Source organism: Nicotiana sylvestris, chromosome 1 (genome assembly GCF_000393655.2).
Source record: "Nicotiana sylvestris chromosome 1, ASM39365v2, whole genome shotgun sequence".
In the NCBI taxonomy this organism is placed as follows: Eukaryota; Viridiplantae; Streptophyta; class Magnoliopsida; order Solanales; family Solanaceae; genus Nicotiana; species Nicotiana sylvestris.
Window position 1 is genome coordinate 64371173 of NC_091057.1, and position 16678 is coordinate 64387850.

Below are 16678 nucleotides of genomic sequence, written 5' to 3' on the forward strand. Positions count from 1 at the left end.
TTATGTTTAAACTTCTATCTCTTGCATATTTCGACTGATTCTATGATTTTACTACTTTTTCAACTCGCTTATGTTAAAAGCCCTAATTTTTTCAGATTTTCTTTGTTAAACCCTTAATTTCTACCTCGTTTGTTCAAATTAACAGATTCACCTACCTTGTTTGCTGTGGTACTTTATTCTTACAGAACTATTTCCTTAATGGGAGTTTTTTGAACTTAGCCGTAATTGTCTACTCTATACTTACTGAATTTGAATCTTTCTTTATTAGTCATACACTGAGTTCTTTCCTTATTTATCACTTGTTCTTACCGTTTGAGTTAATTATTTTAATTAAAGGGAGTACTTACCTTGATTTCATGACTGATTAATTCTGAGTCCCCATAATTACTGCTTGACTTTGATTCATACCTTATTTGATACCTGCTGTCAAACTATATATACACACTCTCTTATTAGCACAAACACACGAACACTTTTAGTTCAAAAACTCTCTCTCTCACACTTAAAACTTTCTGCTCTCTTTTGTGCTACTTGCTACTACTCTAGGTTAGCCGGCTGCAAGCTAAGGCTAAACATTGTGTTCTCCTGCTCTCTCACTCTGCTTACTGTCTTCTTTGCTGGTATGTTCTAGTTTCAATTCAAAGTTCCAAAACAATATAATTCTTTTATTACTTCAGTTCATCCTATTTCTAGTTTGCTTCTATTTATGGTTTTGTTGTGAAACTTGTTGTTAATATGTTTACATTATTAGCATGTTATGTACTTCCCTTCTTTAGGATCAGTATATTACCCTTCTGTTTTGTTTTTGAGCATGTCTATACCAATTATCTCTACCTGTTGTGTGCTTACCATCATATGCTCCATGAATCCCCAAACCCCTATCACCCCTGTATGTAAGTTTGTTCTTTATGTCTAGTTCTGTGACTATGTCTAGTTAGCTGTTTCTGTGCATGTCTGTACCAATTTCTAGACCTTTGCTTGATTATGTGTTTACAATCAAGTATTATATGTATCCCAAATCCCTTGACACCTGTTTGTGACTACTGAACTTGCTTTGGTTCTATGACCCCTGGCTATGTAAGAACCTATCTTAAGGGTTTTGTATTTGGACTGTTGTTGACTACTCCACTCTCTTTCAAACTGTTTCTGTTTTTTTACTAAATTAATGCAAAACAAACTTCCTTTTAATCCAGTTTTCCCACTAAAACGTTCCAACTTGTGTCAAACACTTTCACTCTACTCCTAAGTTGATAAGTTTTGCCCCCTCTAGTATGTGTACTGCCTTGTGATCCTCTTGATAACCCTCTGAACTCTGGCATACTGAGGATGGTCCTTCTACACTGCACTTATTCAATTTTGGTTACCAAGTCTAGGTGTAAGCACTGCTCGGGATCCTTGAGATCCTTCGGGAACTTTGATGCACCTAAACTATGGTTTTTTCTATGGAATTGAGGTATTTGAGGCTTTGGAAACTTGGGCCTAATTGAAGGCTCCCTATAGAATAGCTTATTAATATCTTATTTACTTATGTAATTTATTCATATAGTCTATAATAACTTTTAAACAAATATTGGGGTAATTAGTGAAAGGGATGGGTAGCTACATGTTTATAGGGTAATACGGGTAGAAATCATGCTTATAGGACTTTACATTTTAATCTCATTGCCTTACCAAGTAGAAATCATGCTTACAGGGCTTTACATCTTGTCATATTTATCTCACCATGTTAGAAATCATGCCTATAGGTTTCAAATAATTCCGTAATAGAAATCATGTCTGCAGGTCTTAAAATCAGCTTCACAAATAGATACCATGCCTATAGGATTTAATCCAGATTCTGTTATGACAAGTGTTTATGTATGTTTCCTTGCCTGCAAGTCTTTAAAATCAGCATTAAACTTAGATATCATGCCTATAGGGAACAGTATCAAATCCTGCCTATGGATCTCGCCTAAGTTTAGTTTAAATAACTCAATCCCATTAACGTTTAGTTCACTTTGGAATTGGTTTAATTAAGTGGTATATTTTTCCTGAAACGAGTTCGTTCAAAACTGCCTCATTTTATCATTAGACAGCATGCCTATAGGTATTAAAAGTCCGTCTTAAAATTGGCCTTGTTTCACTATAAGATGTTGTTATCAGTGTTCCGCGTAGGTAAGCCTATAGGGCGTTTTTTTAAAACTTGCAATTCTGAAGCTGTTTCTGTGACTTAATGTCTTTCTGATCTTAACAGGCTTTAAAAAAACCAATAGGCAACTGCTAGGGTCATTATCTCCGTGTTTAATAAAATAAATTGCTTGTCTTCTGCATATTCACCTAGAATCATACCTTAGGATATTGTTAATAAAAATCCTTTTATTGTGCTTGAGTCGTGGTGTTTATGTGCCTTGTTTGAGGAGGAAACTTTGAGCCTCTAATTGCTCCCTTTCGTCCTTATTTGAAAAAAGCCCTAATTGTTCTTGCCTGTCGCCTAGTATTTTCACCTTTAAAACCTTAGGGATCTTTCTAGAACCACCTATAGGTAGAGGTCCTAAATCCCTCCAGGACCATTAAGAAGGTACGGGTAACAACACGCAATAGAGATCGCTGACCAACACTCGCTTTGCATGACCACTAAGGGGATGGGAAGGGTAGATATGGGATATGATGATTGCGCTCTAATGTCACGTGTAGCCCCTTATCGAGGAGTGTTTACCGGACATTGTGTGTGGTGATCCTATAGGCTAACCAAACTAGGACTCCTCCTTTTTCCAAAATTCCTTCTTCTATTTTTAAAACCTTTGTTTTATACAACTTGTTCAAAAAATCTTTATCTTATTACTTGAGTTAGCCAACATGCTTTACTTGCAACCTATTTGATTTAACTATTTATTTGTAATGGATTAGTTTGAAAATATAAGTTCGGTCGAGACCCACAGTTGTAGACCAAGAGGGGTGCCTAACACCTTCCCCTCGAGGTTATTTTGAGCCCTTACCCTAAATCTCTGGTAATGCAAACCAATCCAAGAGTTAATCACTCTAGGTTCCCTAGCGCACTGTAATCCTTTAGGTGGTGACTCTTCAACTACCCAATTCCCAAAAGGAAATGAGTTATCACACCCCATGGAATGTCGAAACCCGGACCTCTCTCCGCGGAGGGAAAAAAGGGGGCGCGACAGCATGGAGACTCTACTGGGGATACCTTTAGGCTCTTACCATAACGAACTTGTCTTTTACAAATTAGTCCAAGCATGCTTTATCCTGCACCCTTCTCCCTTATTTGAATTTAACTGTCTATTTCTCAAACATTCACGATTTCTTTATTGTCATGAAACTGACTTGTCTCTTTGTTTCCTTTTTTTTTGTAACGGTCTTTCAATTATTTAAATGTTATATTTATTTTTCCTACGTTAAAATACTTGACTACATGTTATTAATTGCTGCATAAATCATGCTCCGCATCATATTCCACTCATGCGTATCAAATCCTATAGAAACGGTTTAATGAGTGGTTGTGCTCTTCCTATTTACTACCCTTAAATTCGGAAAGGCTTATTTGCGATAAAAGCAGTCGATCAGCGGTGCAGTCGATGGTTCCATGCCTTCTCCCTCAAGTTGTTCGCTTGAGGGTATCAGTCTAAAACCCCATATAAACATTACTCTAGTTAAAATTGTGCATGCATCATGGTCAAACCTAGTCGAATCAGTTATGTTGTCCACATAATAATCCTTTAAGATAAGCCTTATCCAAAGTCCATCGGGTTTTTCATAATCCCAACGGACACAACCACATTTTGTGCATTAATTTGGAGAACTAAATGCTGATATATTGATCATGAATGTATAAATAGTCGAGTCCGGTGGGGGTAAGGTCTAACTCTTTTGTTTTGCAAAAAATGAGGCACGAGGTCCCCAGATTCGGTATGGTTAGAAACATCCCACCATTGCTACTAGATTTGTGGGAAGACCTTTCTTCAAGTGACAAGAAACATGTGAAAAAGTACCTGGGTAACCTGCCCTCCTTGCTAGATATTGAGCCAAACAACAAATTGATCGAAGCTGCCACTTTATTCTGGGATAGTGAAAAAAGTTGTGTTTCATTTCAGTGACATAGAAGTGACACCACTTCTAGAGGAAATAAGAGGACTTGCAGGAATGACTTGGGACAGTCCCGGGCTATTGGTGCCAGAAAATCGTACGGGCAGGGGATTTTTGAAGATGATGGGGCTGAAGAAGAATGTCGACCTAATGTGCTTGAAGGATTCCTACATACCTTTCGAATACCTGTACGAGAGGTATGGCCATAGCAAGTCTTTTCGCACTTACCACGATGAGATCTCCGTCACTTCATTGGGTCACATCCACGGCAGAGTGTTTGTATTCATTGTGCGCTTTCTAGGCCTGATAGTGTTCCCAATGAAAAAGGGAAGAATCCACACTAGGTTGGCCATGGTCTCCAAGACTCTGATGGAAGGGATTAATGGATAGACATATACCATAGTCCCCATGATCATAGCTGACATCTACAGGGCATTGGAGCGCTGTCAAAGAGGGGTCAAACATTTCGAGTGTTGTAATTTGTTACTGCAGTTATGGTTGCTAGAGCATCTCCAAAAGGGTTGCTATCATCAAGAATTTCCGCGAAGGGCTTGGAACGACCAAATTGCCTTCCATCACCCTAAGTAGATGACTTACATTCTAGATAGATTTGCTCAGTCGGAAAGCGCCAGAGAATGGGTAGAGTTCTTCGATAACCTAACTAAGGAATAGGTGCAGTGGATGGTCGAATGGTTCCCAACAGACGAATTTATTATCAGGTCCAGGGATGCTCCACACTTGGTGCTGATTGTGTTGAGAGGGATATACCCATATGTCTTATGCAATTTATGAGGCAAGCAGGCAAAAAACAGTTTGTACTAAGGATTGACAATATGAGTCATTTCAGGGCAGACTTTCAAGATGACGATGTCCCTTACAAGTGTCAAGCTCAGCACATGTGGCACTGCAAAATCATTGTAGAGAAAAGCACCATTGAGCTAGACAGGTATCATGTAGGGTGCGAGCCTCTCTACCTGGCATGGTTGGAGGACAATCTGAAAGGAACGACGACACCGAGGGCCAGTCAAGGGAACAAAATCATAGATTCGGAAGCTGAAGCTCAAGTCAAGTACAACAGGCTGCGCAAGAGGGTCCACAACTCTGAGAATGAGCACCGGGAAATACATGAGAGGAATGTGAGGCTGATAGAGGAGCGGAAAGAGATGGAAATCACTTCCAATAGGAAACTGGAATATCTGGAGCGAGGAATAATGGAGCTGGAAGGCAAAGTCATAAAGAGGATTGAAAATTGCTAGAATGCCGAGGGAGCTGAGGGAGGACATTTGGCCAAAGCCTACTTGCTGCTGGGACTGCGAGAGCTGGGGGATCTATATGATGGAGTCCGGAAGATCGAATTTGGGGAAGGTCCTTCTGGGACCAAATAGGCTAGATTTACTTGGTTTTCCTAAAGTGTAATAAGGCCTAGTGCCAATAGTGACTTAGTTTATTATGATCTTAGTGTCGTTTTGGAGATTCGTCTATTTTTATATTATGAAATAAAGCATTTGTTGGCATCTAAAGTTCTCCAAATCTATTTGTCTCTAGCCTACCCCGGTCACAATGAGGCCCCAAATTATGACGCGAATTTACATTTCCGCAATATGTGTTTAAATACTGCAAACATTTCAGAATCCCCGCTGACTTGTTACCTTTTGTTTTTCTTTACTTTTGATTATTCCAATCCCCTTAGGTTGGTTCACTCATACTGGCGTCATCAGTATCGTACCAGATCTAGAGGCCCACCACCTCCTCCTCCTCCAAGCAACACAAAGGGCAAAGGAAAAACAAAGATGGACAACTTAAGTAGAATCCGAAAGGAAAATGTTGAGAACGCAGATACTTCAGATGGCTGTAGCACTCCAGCCCCAAATGATCTAGTTTTGAGACTGGAACAAAATATACTAGAACTACAAGGATAACTTGAGCAAGTTCGCAATTTGGCAAACTTGTCACTTACCCTCAATGTCCCTGATATCCACCAACAAAACACAAAGAACCCGACACCTCCTCAGAACGCACAAAACCAACAACCACAAAATCCTCCCGCACCAAATCAATACGTAACTCCACCCCAAAATGTCAATCCACTGCCAATACCAACTCCACCACAACATTATCATCAAAAAATTCCGTACCCACCAACCACTACTTACCATACTCCCCAAAACACACAACCCATTCCCAATCCCCAAAACTCCACCAATGCCCATAACTATACCCAAGTTCCTGGCACCCATCAAAGAAACCCTATATACGTGGAAACCATACCCCATTCTACCCAACCAATCTCCTGTGCACCGGAACCTTTCGAGAAAGACCTGCTCATTAGAAACATGGCCGAAGAACTCAAGAAGTTAACAAGCCGTGTTCAAGGTGTTGAGGGCGACAGAGGGATAGAAGGATTAAATTATGAAGATCTGTGCATACATCCGGATGTCGAACTGCCAAAGGGGTACAACCTCCCAAGTTTGAGATGTTCGATGGTACAGGTGATCCCAGGGTTCATCTAAGGACCTATTGTGACAAGCTTGTTGGGGTCGGGAAAGATGAAAAGATTCGGATGAAGCTCTTTATGAGGAGACTTACTGGGATGCATTATCTTGGTATATCAGCCAGAATCCCCAGAAATGGTCTAATTGTGTAAGCATGGCATCGAATTTCATGGACCAGTTCAGGTTTAACATAGAGAATGCACCGGATGTCTTCTACATTCAAAATCTTAAGAAGAAACCTAGTGAGACTTTCCATGAGTACGCTACTCATTGGAGGTCGAAAGCAGCCAAGGTCAGGCCCTCTTTAGACGAAGAACAAATGAATAAATTCTTTGTCAGGGCACATGATCCACAATATTATGAGAGACTAATGGTCATCAAAAATCACAAATTCTCTGATATCATCCAGCTCAGGGAAAGGATCAAGGAGGGAATCAAGAGTGGGATGGTCACGAATTTTGAGGCACTGCAAGCCACAAATAAGGAGCTACAATCAGGTGGCATATTGAAAAAGAGAGATGTTGGGGCAGTAATGGTGGCTCAAGGCCCAAAATTTCCACTTGTATATCAAACACCTCCACCCACATACCAAACACCTCCACCCACATATCAAACACCCCTACCCACATACCAAGCATCACCGCCTACATATCATCCCTCATCTCCCAGATATTCCCAACCAGCCACTGTCCATTGCACCTATAATTCCCAACCATTCCACTTCCAATCACCACCAGCTTGCCAAAATTATCCAAGACTAAGACCCAACTTCGACCGCAAACCACCCAAACAATACACCACCATTGCTGAGCCCATCAACCAACTATATGAAAGGTTGAAAGCCGCAGGTTATGTCACTCCTTTTTCCAGCTGTGGCACTATAAAATCCATCCCAATGGGTTAATCCGAACAAAAATTGTGCATGCCATTCCGGTATGAAAGGGCACACCACTGCTGAGTGCCGAACATTAAAGGATAAGATCCAGACACTCATTGACAACAAGGTCATACAAGTAAAGGAAGCCGTCTCTAATGTCCGTAATAATCCCCTCCCTGATCACAGAGGAGATGTGTGATAGAAACAAATGAAGAATAGGACCCTGAGGTGTCGATCGGGCTTATTCGAGAAGGCGATGACTCTAAGGTTGCAGTCACACTTACTCCTATTGTGGTTCAAACTTAGGCACCTATCGATGTTGAGGTAAATGCATCAGTTACATTCGAAGCAATAGTGGCTTTGCCCATAACCGCCTCCGCTCTATTTGAAGTAGAGGTGGTCACACCTTTTACTGTGACGGTATCAACCACACCCCGATTCAACTCAAAAGCAATACCCTGGGATTATGTTGCCGAGGCTCGGCAAAAAAGGAAGACTAAGATAGAGGAATTTGACGCTACACAAGAGATGACTAGAACTAGAAGAGTCTATACACCTGAACACCTGGGAGGTTCGAGTAAGGAGGCCACTACTAGGCAGCCTATCATTGAGACTGGGCCAGATGACCTGTGAAGGAAAGTGCAGGCAAAGGAATACTCTGTTGTTGACCATCTAAACAAAATGCCTACTCAGATATCTATCTTGTCACTATTGCAGAATTCAGAGGCACACAAGAATGCCTTATTGAAAGTGCTGAGCGAGGCTTATGTGCCCAATAACATTACTAGTGGGGAAATGGCCAACATGGTCAGTCAAGTGCTGGAGAGCCATAAGATTATCTTTCACGAAGATAAGCTACCGCCCGAAGGTTTGAATCACAATCAGGCATTACATATCACAGTGCAATTGGAAGACAAGTTCATTGCCAGGGTCCTGGTTGATGGAGGTTCGAGTCTAAATATTTGTCCATTGGACACCATGAAAAGGTTGGACAAAGGTTTCCATGAAATACGAGTAGGAAGCATGAACGTGAAAGCTTTTGATGGGTCTCAAAGGGCCACGATCGGGGAAATCAACCTTTGATGGGGCCAACTTGGATCGATGTTGAGTTCCAAGTGCTCGACATACCAGCCTCATATAATCTTCTATTGGGATGACCATGGATCCATGCTGCTGGAGCCATGCCTTCCACACTACATCAAGCTGTGAAATTTGAATGGAACCGTCAAGAGGTGATCATCCACGGGGATGGGAGTAACCCCATCTACACTAGTCAAACCATCCCAGCCATTGGACACAGAAGAAGGCTAGAAGGGGAAACCTATCATCACATCGAATGGATCAATGCTGCCGAGAAGGATAAGTGGTGGAGTAACAAGATAGAAAGAATACTAGCATGGTCTGGATATGAACCCGGCAAAGGGTTGGGAAAGAACCTCCAAGGTTTCACCAAGCCAATACAGCTGAAAAATCATGGTACCACTTTTGTTCTCGGATACCAGTACACATGGAAAGAGTACAGGGAATGGTCGCCTCCATGGCGTGGACCATATTACCCTCTTGAGCAACCAGTTCTATGCTTGGAACAAGCTTTTCACCAAGCTGACACAATATGCGGGACTATAGTAGAGGAAGCACTAGCTGGGTTGAAGAGTTTGTTCTTGGAAGACGAGGACATGGATTGTGGTGCCATAATTGAGGAGGAGGAGGAAGAAGGCCTCACTATTCAGACTGTGGAGAAGGGAGCTTTCCTTTGGAACCGAGTCCTTGCGTAGCTTGGCAGGATTTACCTCTATAGCCGTTTTAGGCATTTACAATTTCCTATAGTTTCATTTTAATCTTTACTTGTTTCAAAATAAATGCTCGATTTATCAAGCCCTGTTTTGTCTGAACAATTTCTCAAGTTTTAATCAAATGCATTTGCTCTCTATTATTCACTACTACCTTTACACTTTTTCTTTCCACAACGCTATTATTACTTGCCCTGATGAACAAGTGACCGTGACATGTAATGAGGCAATGCAACATAAGAATAGTCACTTAGAGGAAGAAGACGAGATACCCGAGGAAATTGTCAGGGAGGTTGAAAATTTTGAGAATAAGCCTAAGTCCAACTTGGACGTAACAAAAGCAGTAAATTTGGGAGACGCCGAGACCATCAAGGAGACCCGCATCAACACTCACTTGTCACCAACAAAAAGGAAGAGTACATTCATTTCCTAAAAGAATATGAGGACATCTTCGCATGGTTATATGATGACATGACCGGTTTGAGCACTTACATAGTGGCTCATAAGTTGCCTACTAATCCCATGTGTCTGTCAGTCAAGCAGAAACTCAGAAAGTTCAAGCCAGACATGAGCCTGAAAATTAAATAGGAAGTTACTAAGATGATCAAAGACAAAGTTCTCAGTGTGGTTGAGTATCCAACTTGTTTAGCCAACATTGTGCCAGTTCCGAAGAAGGACGGGAAGGTCAGGGTATGTGTTGATTATCGGGATTTAAACAGAGCAAGTCCCAAGGGGAATTTTCCACTGCCAAATATACACATCCTAATCGATAATTGTGCCAAGCATGAACTCCAATCCTTTGTAGATTGCTTTGTGGGTTACCACCAAATTTGGATGGATGAAGAAGATGGATAGAAGACAACTTTTATTACACCATGAGGTGTAAGTTACTACAAGATAATGACATTCGGTTTGAAGAATACTGGGGCCACTTACATGAGAGCCATGACAACCATCTTCCATGATATGATACACAAAGAAATAGAGGTGTATGTGGACGATGTCATTATCAAATCCAAAAGGGTCACAGATCACATAGCAGACTTGAGAAAGTTCTTTGACAAGCTGAGGAGGTACAATTTGAAATTGAACCCCGCAAAGTGTGCATTCGGGGTTCCTGCAGGAAATTTACTGGAATTCATCGTCAGTTGTCGAGGGATCGAACTGGATCCGACTAAAGTCAAAGCTATTCAGGAGTTACCACAACATAAGAGCAAAAAGGACGTAATGAGCTTTCTAGGGCATCTCAACTATATCAGTCGATTTATAGCACAGTCCACAGCCATATTTGAACCCTTCTTCAAGATGCTAAGAAAGGATGCCGAGACATGCTGGACCGAGGATTGTCAGAAAGCTTTTGACAAGATCATGGAATACCTGTCCGCACCATCAGTTCTGGTCTCGCCAGAGCCAGGATGACCATTACTACTTTATCTATCTGTATTGGATGTGTTTTGGGGGCAACATGACGAGACAAGAAGAAGGGAGAAAGATATATATTACCTGAGTAAGAAGTTTAAACTTTATGAAGCACGATATTCTCTGCTTGAACAAACTTGCTGCGCTTTGACCTGGACAACCCAGAAATTGAGCCATTACTTTTGTGCCTACACTATATATCGCATTTCCAGGATGGATCCTCTGAAGTACATATTTTAGAAACCCATGCCTAATGGGAAGTTGGCTAAGTGGAAGATATTGCTAAGTGAGTTCAATATCATATATGTAACTCAGAAAGCGATCAAGGGACAAGCATTGGTAGATCACCTTGCTGAAAATCCTGTGGGAGGATAATACAAACCCTTGAAAACGTATTTTCCTGATGAAGAAGTACCATTTGTAGGAGAAGACATTACTGAAGAATATGATGGTTGGAGGACGTTCTTTGACGAAGCCGAAAATTTCAAAGGAGTGGGCATTGGAGCAGTTTTGGTATCAAAAATGGGTTAGCATTATCCGGTATCTTCTAAACTCAGAATTACCTGGACAAACAACGTGGCGGAATATGAAGCCTGCATACTAGGGCTCAACATGGTAGTTGTCATGAATGTTCAGGAGTTGTTGGTGATCGACGATTCAGATTTGCTTATGCATAGGTACAAGGAGAGTGGGCCACCAAGAATTCCAAGATATTGCCATATCTGCACCACGTGCAGAAATTGAAAAAGAGGTTTACAAAGATAGAATTCCGACATGTGCCAAGAATTCAGATTGAGTTTGCCTACGCATTGTCCACTTTGTCATCCATGATACAACATCTAGATAAGAACTACATTGATCCTTTTCCGGTGAGGATCCATATCCAGCCGACTTACTGTGCTCATGTTGAAGAAGAAGCGGACGGAAAACCTTGGTTCCATGACATCAAAGAATTCTTATCAAAAGGAGAATACCCAGAGCATGCAAAATCACACTCAGAAACGCACGCTCCAAAGATTGTCAAATCACTTCTTCCACAGTGGGGGAAACTTGTACAGAAGAACTCCCGACTTAGGCCTACTAAGATGTGTTGACGCAAAGGAAGCTTCTAAGCTACTTGAGGATGTGCATGCTGGGACCTGTGGCCCACACATGAATGGCTTTGTCTTGGCTAAAAAGATACTCAGAGCATGTTACTTCTGGATGACCATGGAGATGTATTGCATTCAGTATGTCCGCAAATGCTTTCTATGTCAAGTGCATGTCAATATGATAAAAGGGCCGCCAAACGAGCTCAATGCAACAAGCTCACCTTGGCCATTCACCACTTGGGGAATGGATGTTATTGGTCCGATTGAGCCCACTACTTCAAACAGACACAATTTATTCTGGTAGTCATTGATTACTTCACAAAATGGGTAGAAGCTGCATCTTACAAAGCTGTAACCAAGAAAGTCATCGCAGATTTTGTCAAGGATCATATTGTCTGTTGATTCGGAGTTCCCAAGTCCATTATTACTAACAACGCCGCCAATCTCAACAGTGATCTAATGAAATCTATATGTGAAGCTTTCAAAATCAAGCACAAGAATTCCACAGCCTACAGACCTCAGATGAATGGAGTCGTAGAAGCCGCCAACAAAAACATCAAGAAAATACTAAGGAAAATGGTAGAAAAGCACAAACAGTGGCACGAGAAGTTACCTTTTTCTCTATTGGGGTACCGCACCATGATTTGCACATCAACCGGGGCAACTCCCTACATGCTGGTTTATGGTACCGAAGTTGTCATCCCAGCTGAGGTGGAAATCCCTTCTTTAAGAATCAAACAGGAAGCTGAACTCAGCGATGCAGAATGGATAAGGTGTCACTATGAACAATTGTCCCTTATCGATGGAAAGAGAATGAACACAGTATGTTACATCCAAATTTATCAGAAAAGAATGTCCAGAGCTTTCAACAAAAAACTCAACAAGACAGTTCGCACGAGGGCAGCTGGTACTGAAGAAAATCTTCCCACGTCAATATGAAGCCAAAGGAAAATTCTCTCCCAACTGGCAAGGTCCATACATGGTTCACAGAGTACTAACAGGAGGAGCACTCATACTTGCAGAAATCCCTGACTCCATATTTGCATGAGCCTAATCCTTGACTCCCTATCTGTATGAGGCTAATACTTGCCTCCATACTTGCATGAGGCTAATCCTTGCCTCCCTATTTGCATGAGTCTAATCCTTGACTACATGAGGCTAATCTCTGCCTCCCTATTTGCATGAGTCTAATGCCTGACTCCACACTTGAATGAGGCTATTCCTTGCCTCCCATTTGCATGAGTCTAATCCTTGACTCCCTATTTGCATGAGGCTAATACTTGCCTCCCCACTTGCATGAGTCTAATCCTTGACTCCCTATCTGCATGAGGCTAATCCTTACCTCCACACTTGCATGAGTCTAATCCCTGACTCCTACATTTGCATAAGGCTCATCTTTTCCTCCCTATTTGGATGAGGCTAATCCTTGCCTCCCTATTTGCATGAGGCTAATCTCTGCTTCACTATTTGCATGAGACTAATCCTTTCCTCTCCACATGCATGAGGCCAATCCCTGCCTCCCTATTTGCATGAGTCTAATCCCTAACTACACATTTGCATGAGGCTAATCCTTGCCTCCCTATTTGCATGAGTCTAATCCCTAACTCCACATTTGCATGAGGCTAATCCTTGCCTCCAAATTTGCATGAGGCTAATCCCTGCCTCCCCATTTGCATGAGTCTAATCCTTGACTCCCTATCTGCATGAGGCTAATCCCTTCCTCCATACTTGCATGAGGCTAGTCCTTGCCTCTATATCTACATGAGGCTAATCATTGCCTCCACATTCGCATGGGACTAAGCACTGTCCATTTTTCATAAATATCGCTCTATTTAACTATCTATTTGCTTTCCAATCGGGATAAGCTTTGCCCTCTATTTCACAAGATTAATGATTGTCTTGATAACATCATGACTATTGCACATCAAGGGCTGAAATATCGCCAATCTATCCGAATAGATTATGGTGCGTTATGGAAGCTAGAGTGATTAACTCTTGGGTTAGTTTGCATTACCAGAGATTCGGGTAAGGGCTCGAGATAACCTCGAGGGGAAGGTCTTAGGCACCCCTCTTGGTCTACAACTATGGGTCCCGGCCAAACTTATATTCACAAATTAGTCCATACAAATAGTTGAATCAAATAAGTTGTTTGTAAAGCACATAATTCAAGTAGTGAAATAAGGGTTTGAACAAATTATTAAAAAAAGTTTTAAACAAGGAGAGGATTCGGGGTAAGGAGGGGTCCTAGGTTGGTTATCCTATAGGATCACCCCACAAAATATCCCATAAACACTCCTCAATGAGGGGCTACACGTGACATTAACGCATAGTCATCATATCCCATGTCTACCCTTCTCATCCCCTTATTGGTCATGCAAAGCGAGTGTTTGGTCACTGATTCCTATTGCGTGCTGCTACCCGTCCCTTCTTAATAGTCCCGGAGGGAGTTAGGACTTCTACCTATAGGTGGTTCTAGACTTACCTCTAAGGTTTTAAAGGAAAAAATCTAAAACGACAGTCAAAAAGCATTTAGGACTTCCACATAATAGGAGCAAGTAAGAGGCTCACAATTCCTCCTCAAACAAACATACAGGCAGTATGACTCAAACACAAGTAACACCTTTATTAATCAAAATCATAAAGCAAGATTTCTAAGTGATTACGCAGAAATAGACCACTTTCAGATCCAGAAGTTATAACCTAGTAGTTGCATAGTGACTCCACTTTAAAAGCTTATGAGAATTAGAAACGTTGAATGACAGAAACAACTTTAGGGAAATGTAGGTTTTGAAAATGCCCTAAGGCTTGCCTATATGCAGTACTGTGTCTATATTAATGCAGAAACAACCAAGTTTCTGAAATAGCCCCCTTTAATATCTATAGGCAGGATATCTAATGAGAGTAAAGTAATTTTGAAAGAACTAGTTTCAGGAAATGTCATCGCTTAATAAGGCTAGTTTTAAGAAGTAAACTAAGAGAAATGAAATTGACTTATTAGGCTAATTAGATTTTCAGACATAATTGCGAATATAAATCCCTATAGGTATGGTATCTAGGCGTATTACTGGTTTTGGTCAATTTCCAGTAACATATGAAAGATTTATTAGAGCTGAATTGGAATTAGGCCTTATAGGCATGGTATTTATACTTGAATTGATTTAAGACACGATTGTTTGAAAAACCTATGAACATGATTTCGAAAATGCAGAACCTTAAGAACATGATTCCTACTTGATGCAAACGACGTTGGAAGTGAAAACCTATAGGCATGATGTCTATTATGCAAACAAAATTAGATTCAACAAGAGTAAAACCCTATGAACATGTTTTCTATGAATAAAGCAGGTAGATTTGAAAGTAAAACCCTAAGAGTAGGATTTCTACCCATATTACCCCACAAAGTATACATCTACCCACCCCTTTTTACTAAATACCCCAAATATCTGTTTACAAATTATTACAGGCTAATAAATGAATTACATAAGTGAAATAGAAAATCAAGAGGCTATTCTATAGAGAGCCTGCAATCAGGCCCAAGTTCTCAAAGCCTCCAATGATCTTACAAGCCTCATTTCCATAGACAAATCAGAGTTTAGGTGCATCAAAGTTCCCTAAGGGTCTCAAGGACCCCGGGCAATGCTTACACCTAGAGTTAGTAACCAAGCATTGAACCAGTACAGTGTGGAAAGGCCAGCCTCAGTATGCCAGAGGTCAGAGGTCTCTCAAGAGGATCCCAAGGCAGTACACATACTAGAGGGGGCATAACTTATTAACTAAGAGTAAAGTGAAAGTGCAGGACATATGTTGAAAGAAGTTTATTAAAGACTGGACTTAAAGTCTGTTTTGAAAGCAATTAGTAAAGTAATAGAGGTTGTTGGAAAGAGGTTGGAGTGGTAAAAAATATTAAGCACTTCACGACAGGATCACACATAGAATCCAAATGAATTCAGTAGTAACACAGGGGTCAATGGGTTTGGGGATACAAAGACACTTGACTGCAGACACATAACCCAAGCAAGGGGTTCTAGGACTGGTTTAGACATGCTCAGAGATAGTTGACACTGGTATAATCACAAACCAGTCATGAAGAACATTAACACATAATTGGGATAATGGTTTGGGATTTACAAAGATAGTGAGCACACAGTAGGTAAAAAAACAACTGTCCAGGCATGCTTTGAATCACATAAGGGAATACATTGATTTAAAGGGAGGGTAGTCATACTAGCATGTTGTTAATATAACCTAACTACAAACTTCACAACTGAACCACAAATAAAAGCAAGCTAGAAATAAAAGAAACTGAAACAAGATGAGAAGCATGTTGTTGTAGATGCTTTAAATTAAACTAAGACATACTAGTGAAGATAGAAGTAAGAAGAATGATAGAACCAAAGAGCACATAGGATTAGCCTTGGCTTGTAGCCAACTAATAGTAACAAATAGCATAAGAGAGGGGGGACATGGATTTTTAATAAGAGAGGAGTTTTGAAAAACCAAGTGTCCGTCCTTGTTGGTAAAAGACTTAGAGTATTTATAGTTGAAAGTAGGTAGTGGAATAATGTAAAAATCATAGTAGTATACTAATTTAAGAACTCAAAATCAATAGATTAGAGAATCAAGGAAGTACTCCCTTAAGTTAAGGGAATCAAGATCAAATGGAAAGATTCAGTACCATATATGGCAGGAAGAAGAATCAGTGCATGATTAAAAAAGGAAGGAGTCAAGGTTCAATAGGCATAGAGTAGTCAATTAGGACCAAATTCAGAAAAACCCAATTAAGGAAAGACTAAATAAAACAAAGTACCATAGTAAATAAGGTAATGAAATCAATTAAATTACACAGATGAGGTAAAGCTTTTAGGGATTTAAAAGAAGATCTTTCAATCATCATCAATTAAGGAAAATCAGAATCAATCATGGGGGGAGTCA